A 9,322-nucleotide genomic window follows, 5' to 3' on the forward strand; every position below is an offset into this window, starting at 1 on the left:
ATATTTTGACTATACAAGGTGATACAAGAGGGATGTGCTTACTACACCCTAGATTATCAGATCTTCAGGTGCCACAGTTTGGACATGAGGAAATTATTAATTTTATTAATCTTATACTCGGTACGTATGATTCCATTGAAAATGCCCTAGAACCAAGAACCGATTCGTATAAATATATGGAGCATGCACGGTGATTAACAAATAAACGTGATTTGATTTCATGGTGAAGCCAATCCCTCGCGGGCCACAGATTGTGTTCCCTGGAACGTAGAATATCATTCGAAGAAATATTTTGACTGTACACGGTGATAAGCAAAGAATGTTCTTACGACACCTTAGATTATCAGAACTTCGCGGGCCACAGTTTGGACATTAGGGAAATGTAAAGTTCCCCTTTGTAGTCGGTACGTCTGATTCAATTTAAAATACCCTAGAACCTAGAAATTGATTCGAAGAAATATATGGAGCTTACAGGGAGATTGACGAAAAAAGCTGATTTGACTTCATGGTTAAGCCAAATCCTCGCGAGCCACAATTTGCGTTCCACCGGACATAATGTTTTTCATTATTCCCTCTTCTACGTTATTATGCGACATTTCAATTCGGTTCAAGTTCCCTGGAAGGTAGAATATCATTCGAAGAAATATTTTGACTATACAAGGTGATACAAGAGGGATGTGCTTACTACACCCTAGATTATCAGATCTTCACGTGCCACAGTTTGGACATCAGGGAATTATAAATTTTCCCCCTTATTCTCGGTACGTATGCTTCCATTGAAAATGCCCTAGAAAAAAGAATCCGATTCGTATAAATATATGTAGCTTACAAGGTGATTAACAAATAAACGTGATTTGACTTCATGGTGAAGCCAATCCCTCGCGGGCCACAGGTTGTGTTCCGCGGGACATGAAGTTTTTCATTATTACCTCGTATACGTTATTCTGCGACATTTCAATTCGGTTCATGTTCCCTGGAAGGTAGAATATCATTCGAAGAAATGTTTTTACTATACACGGTGATAAGCAAAGGATGTGCTTTCGACACCTTAGACCAGTGTTCCGCAACCTTTTTTTACTCACGGCACACCCCAGACGGGCCTAGACTCAACACGGTACACCAAAATGTCTGTCCCCTCAAAATCATATGAAACTTAATATAATTACGAAATATTACGTCGTTATGTAATCAATTATTATTATTGTCATTGTTGCTATTATTATTATTATAAAACATGAATATACTTATGCATTTATTAAAAATTTATTAACTTTAATTCACTGTAGAAAATACACATTTCTAATACGAATTTTAAACTAAATAACTCTACTCATACCTTCAATGTGATACTTGAGCCTGCTTAGCTGCACACAGACGGCTGATTCGTGGCGGAATCCTTGACGAAGTAAGTCTCATTTCTTCATCGATGGATTTGAGTCTCTCTCTCTTTGATGTTTTAATTGCAGTCAACGTCGAGAAGCCCAGTTCACACAAATAAGTAGTTGAAATGGTAATAACACATTAACTGCCATCTCGGAGATAGCCGGGTATTCACTGCTTATTGACAACCAAAATGTATCCAAAGGCACTTCGAAAAATTTTAATTTCAATGTTCTGTCTGCTTTTAAATCTGTCAGTTCCTCTTGTAAGCGAAAATTTTTCGGAAGATATTTCGAATCCATACTGAATGGATCGAGTACCCAGTCAAAATCTTCAACGCTCTCTCCAAAATATTTTTTCAAAGTCTGCTGCAAGAGTACTAAATGTTCTTTAATCAAGTCCATCAACACCTTGTTATTGTCAGTAAGGGGCAATACAGTTTGAAACATCTCTCACGATCTATTTTAATTGTCTGTATCCACAAGTTCAACTTATTAATAAATCCTTAAATCTTATCCATACTAGTCAGAATATTTTCGTTTCTACTGCAGAGTACAGCTGTGATAGACCTGAACTGAAATACTGTAATTTTTGTCTGACAATGTGTGGGTTCTTCGGCGAAGGAAAAGAGCAATAAAGTTTAAGAAGCGCCGACAAACAGGCACAAAACATCCAGCCGTACACAAAAGATGCAGTGTTACAAACAAAGAACTCGCTTGAATAGCTCTATTGTATGATTGGTGCTTGCTAAAAGTCTTACGCGGCTTTCTTTGCGGTGAACACAAAGCCTGCCGCCTGTAACCCATCAATACGGCCCAATATTACAGGCGAGAATACATATAAGATGAGCAAACTATAACAATATTGAGTAAATAAATTACATTTAATTTCTATGAAAATATAACAGTTATCAGCAAGAATAAACATGCACCTTCTTACTTCAAATCGACAATTAATTTCTTACAATATTACAATAGGAAGTAAAAGTTCACGTCACACCTTTTTCCTTGTGAAGGCACACTAGTGTGCCGCGGCACACCGGTTGCGGAACACTGCTTAGATTAGACTGTGTAACAAAGGTTTTCTTTCCTGGATGGTATGTAGTGACCATAATACCCCTTGGTACCCTGATGTAGGAGCACTAGTGCATTTGTTTGTATCAGCCTCCATTTTCCCGCAAATGGGGAAAAAGGGATTTTTAAAATACGAAATTTCCCTCTTTCAAGGTGGCAACACTTCCCCTTGTGAAGCTGCAACACTGCATGAAAATCCGTATCAGAAGCCGGTGGTACATTATTGAGAGTGTATTTGTGTGTTGTTATTCATTGTTGTTCTGGATGTTTGTCTGTTCCAAGAACTCTTGTACGAGTTCACACAGTGTTAATGTACTGCTCAGAAGGTACTGAAAGCTGGACTTGCAGCACAAAGATTTCAGTTTGTTGCTACGTGTGACTGTTAGATATTCCTGTTCGGATGTGACAAGTATCTCCGGTTCTGACATTATATGTGTTTGATGTATCTTTATTGTAAATCATGCCAAGAAGTTGTGTAAATAACCCAAACAAGTTCTGTTACATATGTGGAAGAGTGACTGTTAAGTCGAATGTTACTCACCTGACACCTGCTGTGGAAAAGGCTTATAAATTGTACTTTTCCTGCAAAGTCGGGGACCAGGATTAAAAATGGGCTCCGCACGTGTGTTGTAAATCCTGTGCTGTGAACCTTCGGGGATGGTTGAACGGAACACACAAGGCAATACCATTAGCCGTGCCAATGGTGTGCCGTGAGCCACAAGACCACACCACAGACTGTTATTTTTGTTTAACAAACATTCGTGGAATAACCGCAAAAACAAACAAGTCAATCAACTATCCATGTGTACCTTCTGCTATTAGGCCTGTTCCACACTGTAATGAGTTCCTGTTCCTGTGCCACCAATTTCTTGGACGTTGAGTGACTCTGATACTGAACGTGAATCCGAAAGTGAAGGAAGTGAAGATCCTGTGTATGTGGGGAACGCAAAGGAACCACATATAATATGGCAAGCAGAAAAAAATGATCTCGTGAGAGATCTGCAATTGTCCAAATAACAGGCTGAACTATTAGCTTCCAGACCACAAGGTTGCAACCTTTTGGGAAAGGACACGAAAGTAACAATGTATCGCTGTCGTGGAAGTGATCTAGTGAATTTTTTCAGCTGTCAGGAAGGTTTGGTGTTCTGTTCAGATGTGTGTGGACTTATGTCTGCATTAAACATTGAGTATGACATGAATCAATGGCGTTTATTTGTTGATTCTTTGAAAGTCAGTCTTAAAGCTGTGTTATTACACAATAGCAATAGTCCCCCTGCTATTCCAGTCACCTATGCTGTAGGTATGAAAGAATCATACCAAAATATGAAGCTCTTGCTTGACAGAATGAAGTATGCGGATCATCCTTGGCACATTTGTGCTGATTTTAAGGTTCTTGGTCTGCTTTTGGGAATTCAGTCAGGACATACAAAACACTGTTGTTTTCTGTGTGAATGGGTTAGCAGGGCAAAAGAGAAACACTATCGTCTGAAACACTGGCCCACAAGAAAGTCGATGGTTCCTGGCCAGAAAAGTGTTAGTTACACACCTCTTGTTGATCAAAAAAATGTGTACTTACCACCATTACACATAAAATTAGGATTAATGAAGGTGTTTGTGAAGGCACTAGATAAAGAGGGTAGTGGTTTCCAGTACCTAAAGACAATATTTCCACATATCTCAAATGCAAAGTTAAAGGAAGGAATCTTCGTCGGACAACAGATTAGAGATCTCATTAAACATTCGACAAAATCCTGCATGAAAATGAGAAAAGAACGTGGGTTGCACTGAAGAATGTGATAACAAATTTCCTTGGAAACCGAAAATCTGAACAATATGCCGAACTTGTAGAAGAACTGCTACTGAGCTTTCATGCAATGGGTTGTTATATATCCCAAAAGCTTCATTATCTACACAGTCACTTAGATTTCTTCCCAGAAGATGAACATGGTGAACGATTTCATCAGACCATTCGTGTCTTGCAAGAAAGGTACAAGGGAAAGTGTGGGATTACTATGTTAGCTGACTTATGTTGAAGCTTGAAACGAGAGTGCTCAGTACAAACGGAAGCGCCGATAAGACTACCTTGAACATCTTTATACATGTTACTTTATGTATCATCCTTGGATGTATGTACATTACTTAATTTGATCAATATTGTTACTTCTGATACCTATTGGTGTAATACATAACATATTTTGTTCATAATATATATTTGTAGCTCTTGAATTGATGTTAATTTCATTTAGGCGTTTACGTAGGTACCTTTGACTCAGGGTGGTATAAGGGAGCAGCTAGGGATGTGGGACAGGGGTCGGGCAGGGTATTTATTTTGTTACCAGTACTGGTATTTATGTAGATCGATTGCATTGTAATCTTTGCTTCTTGTACTGTGTAATTTCAAAAACGAATTACTTTTAGTTTCATTCTTCGTTACATCCCACTTCCTGCAGTGCTTCAAATAGCATAACATTTACATTACATAATAAAATTTTCAACTATTATTTCTCGAAATCTGAGGCTGATACAGGAATTTCAGTTACACCACTGTAATCAGCATGACAAGTTCTATCGGAAACAGTTGCATTCATTTCGGAAAGAGAAAAAAGTTGTAAATTTGTTACACAGTGATAAGAAATTCGCGGGCCACAGTTTGCACATGAGGGAAATATAAAATTCCCCCTTTGTAGTCGGTACGTCTGATTCCATTTAAAATACCCTAGAACCTAGAAATTGATTCGAAGAAATATATGGAGCATACAGGGTGATTGACGAAAAAAGGTGATTTGACATCATGGTAAGACCAAATCCTCGGGAGCCACAGATTGTGTACCACGGAACATTACGTTTTTCATTATTCCCTCGAATACGTCATTATGTGACATTTCAATTCGGTACAAGTTCCTTGGAAGGCATAATATCATTTGAAGAAATATTTTGACTATACAGGGTGATAAACAAAGGATGTGCCAACGACACCCTAGATTATCAGATCTTCGCGGGCCACAATTTGGACATGAAGGAATTTTAAAATTTGGGCATATACTCTGTACGTATGATTCCATTGAAAATGCCTTAAAACTTACAATCCAATTCGACGAAATATATGGAGCATACAGAGTGATTAGCGAAGGAACGTCATTTGACTTCATGGTAAAACAAAATCCTCGCTGTCCACAGTTTGCGTTCCACGGGAGATTACGTTTTTCATTATTCCCTCGTATACGTTATTAAGCTACATTTCAATTCAGTTCATGTTCGCTGGAAGGTAGAAAATCATTGGAAGAAATATTTTGACTATACAGGGTGATACAAAAGGGATGTGCCTACGACACCCTAGTTTATCAGATCTTCGCCTGCCACAGTTTGTACATGGGGGTATATTAAAATTTCCCGCTTATACTCGGTACTTATGATTCTATTTAAAATGCCCTAGAACCTAGAATCCGATTCGAAGAAATATATGAAGACTACAGGGTGACTGACGAAGGAAGGTTATTTGACTTCATGGTAAAACCAAATCCTCGCGAGACACAGGTTGGGTAATACGGGGCATTAGGTTTTTCATTATACCCTCGGATATGTTATTATGTGACATTTCAACTCGGAACAAGTTCCCTGGAAGGTAGAATATCATTTGAAGAAATATTTTGACTATACAGGGTGATAAACAAAGGATGTGCCTACGACACCCTAGATGATCAGGTCTTCACGTGCCACAGTTTGGACATGAGGGAACTACAAATTTTCCCCCTTATACTCGGTACGTATGATTCCATTGAAAATGGTCTAGAAGCAAGAATCCGTTTGGAAAAAATATATGGATCATACAGGGTGATTGACGAAGGATCTTGCTTTGACTTCATGATAAAGACAAATCCTCGCAGCCACAGGTTGGTTCCACGGGACATTAAGTTTTTCATTATTCTCTCGTATTCTTTATTATGCGACATTTCAATTCGATGCAAGTTCCCTGGAAAGTAGAATATCATTCGAAGAAATATTTTGACTATACATGGTGATATACAAAGGATGTGCTTACGACACCCTAGATTATCAGGTCTTCACATGCCACAGTTTGGACATGAGGGAATTATAAATTTTTCCCCCTTATACCCGGTACCTATGATCCCATAGAAAATGCCCTAGAACCAAGAATCCGATTCGAATAAATCTATAGAGCATACAAGGTGTTTGGCGAAAGAACGTGATTTGACTTCATGTTGACACCAATCTCCCGCGGGCCACAGGTTGTGTACCGCGGGACATTAAGTTTTTCATTATTCGCTCGTATAAGTTATTATGAAACATGTCAATGCTGTTCATGGTCCCTGGAAGTTAAAATATCATTCTAAGAAATATTTTGACTATACAGGGTGATAAACAAAGGATGTGCCTAGGACACCCTAGATTATCAGATCTTCGCGGGTCACGGTTTGGACAAGAAGAAATTTTAAAATTTGGGCATATACTCTGTACGTATGATTCCATTGAAAATGCAGTAGAACTTAGAATCCGATTCGAAGAAATATACGGAGCATACAGGGTGAGTGGCGAAGGAACGCCATTTGACTTCATGGTAAAACCAAATCCTGGCGGTCTACAGTTTGCGTTCCACGGGACATTACGTTTTTCATTATTCCCTCGTATACTTTATTATGCGAGATTTCAATTTGGTGCAAGTTCCCTGGAAGGTAGAATATCATTCGAAAAAATATTTTGACTATACAGGGTGATAATCAAAGGATGTGCTTACGAAACCCTAGATTATCAGATCTTCGCGCGCCACAGTTTGGACAAGAGGGAAATTTAAATTCCCCTTTTGTAGTCGGTATGTCTGATTCCATTGAAAATGCCCTAGAACGTAGAATCCGATTCGAAGAAATATATGGAGCATACTGGGTGATTGGCGAAGGAACGTGCTTTGACTTCATGGTGAAATTGATTTCTTGCGGTCCACAGGTTGTGTACCGAGGGACATTAAGCTTATTTCATTATTCCCTCGTATACGTTTTTATGCGACATTTCAATTCGGTGCAAGTTCCCTGGAAGGTAGAATATCATTCGAAGAAATATTTTGACTATATGAGGCGATAGACAATTTATGTCCTTACGACACCCTAGATTATCAGATCTTCGCGGGCCACACGTTGGACATGAGGAAATTTTAAAATTTCCCCGTTATACTCGATACGTATGATTCCGTTCAAAATTTCGTAGAACCTAGAATCCGATTCGAAAGAATAAATGGAACATACAGGGTGATTGACGAACAAACTTGCTTTGACGTCATTGTAAAACCAATTTTTTTGCGGGCCACGGGTTGGGTTCCGCGGGACATTAAATTTTTCATTATTCCAAAGTTTACGTTATTATACTATGTTTCAATTCTGTTCAATTTCCTTGGAAGGTAGAATATCATTCGAAGAAATATTTTGACTATACAAGGCGATAGACAATTGATGTACTTACGATACCCTAGATTATCAGATCTTCGCGTGCCACAGTTTGGGCATGAGGAAATTTTAAAATTTCACCTTATACTCTGTACGTATGATTCCATTTAAAATGCCTTACAACCTAGAATCTGATTCGAATAAATATATTGAGCATTCATTGTGATTGGCAAAGGAACGTGCTTTGACTTCATGGTAGAGCCAAATCCTAGCGGGCCACAAGTTGGGTACCGCGGGACATTAAGTTTTTCATTAATCTCTCGTATACGTTATTGTGATACATTTCAATTAGGTTCATGTTCCCTGGAAGGCAGAATATCATTCGAAGAAATGTTTTGACTATACACGGTGATAAGCAAAGGATATGCTTACGACACCCTATATTATCAGATCTTTGCGGGCCACAGTCTGGACAAGAGGGAATTTTAAAATTTCGCCCTTATTCTCTGTACGTATGAATCTATTTAAAATGCCTTACAACCTAGAATCCGATTGGAAGAAATATATGGATCATACAGGGTGATTGGCGAAGGAACGTGCTTTGACTTCATGGTGAAAACAATTACTTGCGGGCCACAGGTTGGATTCCGCGGAACATTAAGTTTTTCATTATTCCCTCTTTTACGTTATTATGCGACATTTGAATTCGGTGCAAGTTCCCTGGAATGTAAAATATCATTCGAAAAAATATTTTGACTATACAGGGTGATAAACAAAGAATGTGCCTAGGACACCCTAGATTATCAGATCTTCGCGTGCCACAGTTTGGGCATGAGGGAATTTTAAAATTTCCTTCTTATACTCGGTACGTATGATTACATTGAAAATGCCCTAGAACATAGAATCCGATTCGAAGAAATAGATATGGAGCGTACAAGGTAATTTTCGAAGGAACGTGATTTGACTACATTGTAAAACCAAATTCTCGCGGGCCGCAAATTGGGTGCCGCGGGACTTTAAGTTTTTATTTATTCTGTCTTATACGTTATTTTGTGACATTTCAATTCGATGCCATTTCCCTAGATGCTAGAATATTGTAGGAAGAATGATGTGGACTATGCAGCCTTATAATAAAATGTTGTATTTATGAAATCCTAGGTTAACCGATTCTTGCTGGCCGGGGGTTTTTTTTTTTACAATTTACCCCTTACAGTTGCATTTGTGTCCGTACGTGCATACATTTTCGTGATACTAGTGAATTTCGTGAATTGTCCAACACCCTCACGAAAAAAAAAAGAAATTCATAAACCGCTATTCGCATAATTTTCCGCCTCTTGCAATGGATTTTTTTTTACACTCCTGGCAACCCTACTCCACCAGCTTTACATGTTGTTTTTGCTGCGTTCATGTCGCTTACTTCTCATTTCAATTCGGTGATAACATGACAGACGTAACATTGGTGCACCTATTATTGTT

The sequence above is a fragment of the Lepisma saccharinum genome, chromosome 2, assembly GCF_977018435.1.
Source record: "Lepisma saccharinum chromosome 2, izLepSacc3.1, whole genome shotgun sequence".
Taxonomy (NCBI): domain Eukaryota; kingdom Metazoa; phylum Arthropoda; class Insecta; order Zygentoma; family Lepismatidae; genus Lepisma; species Lepisma saccharinum.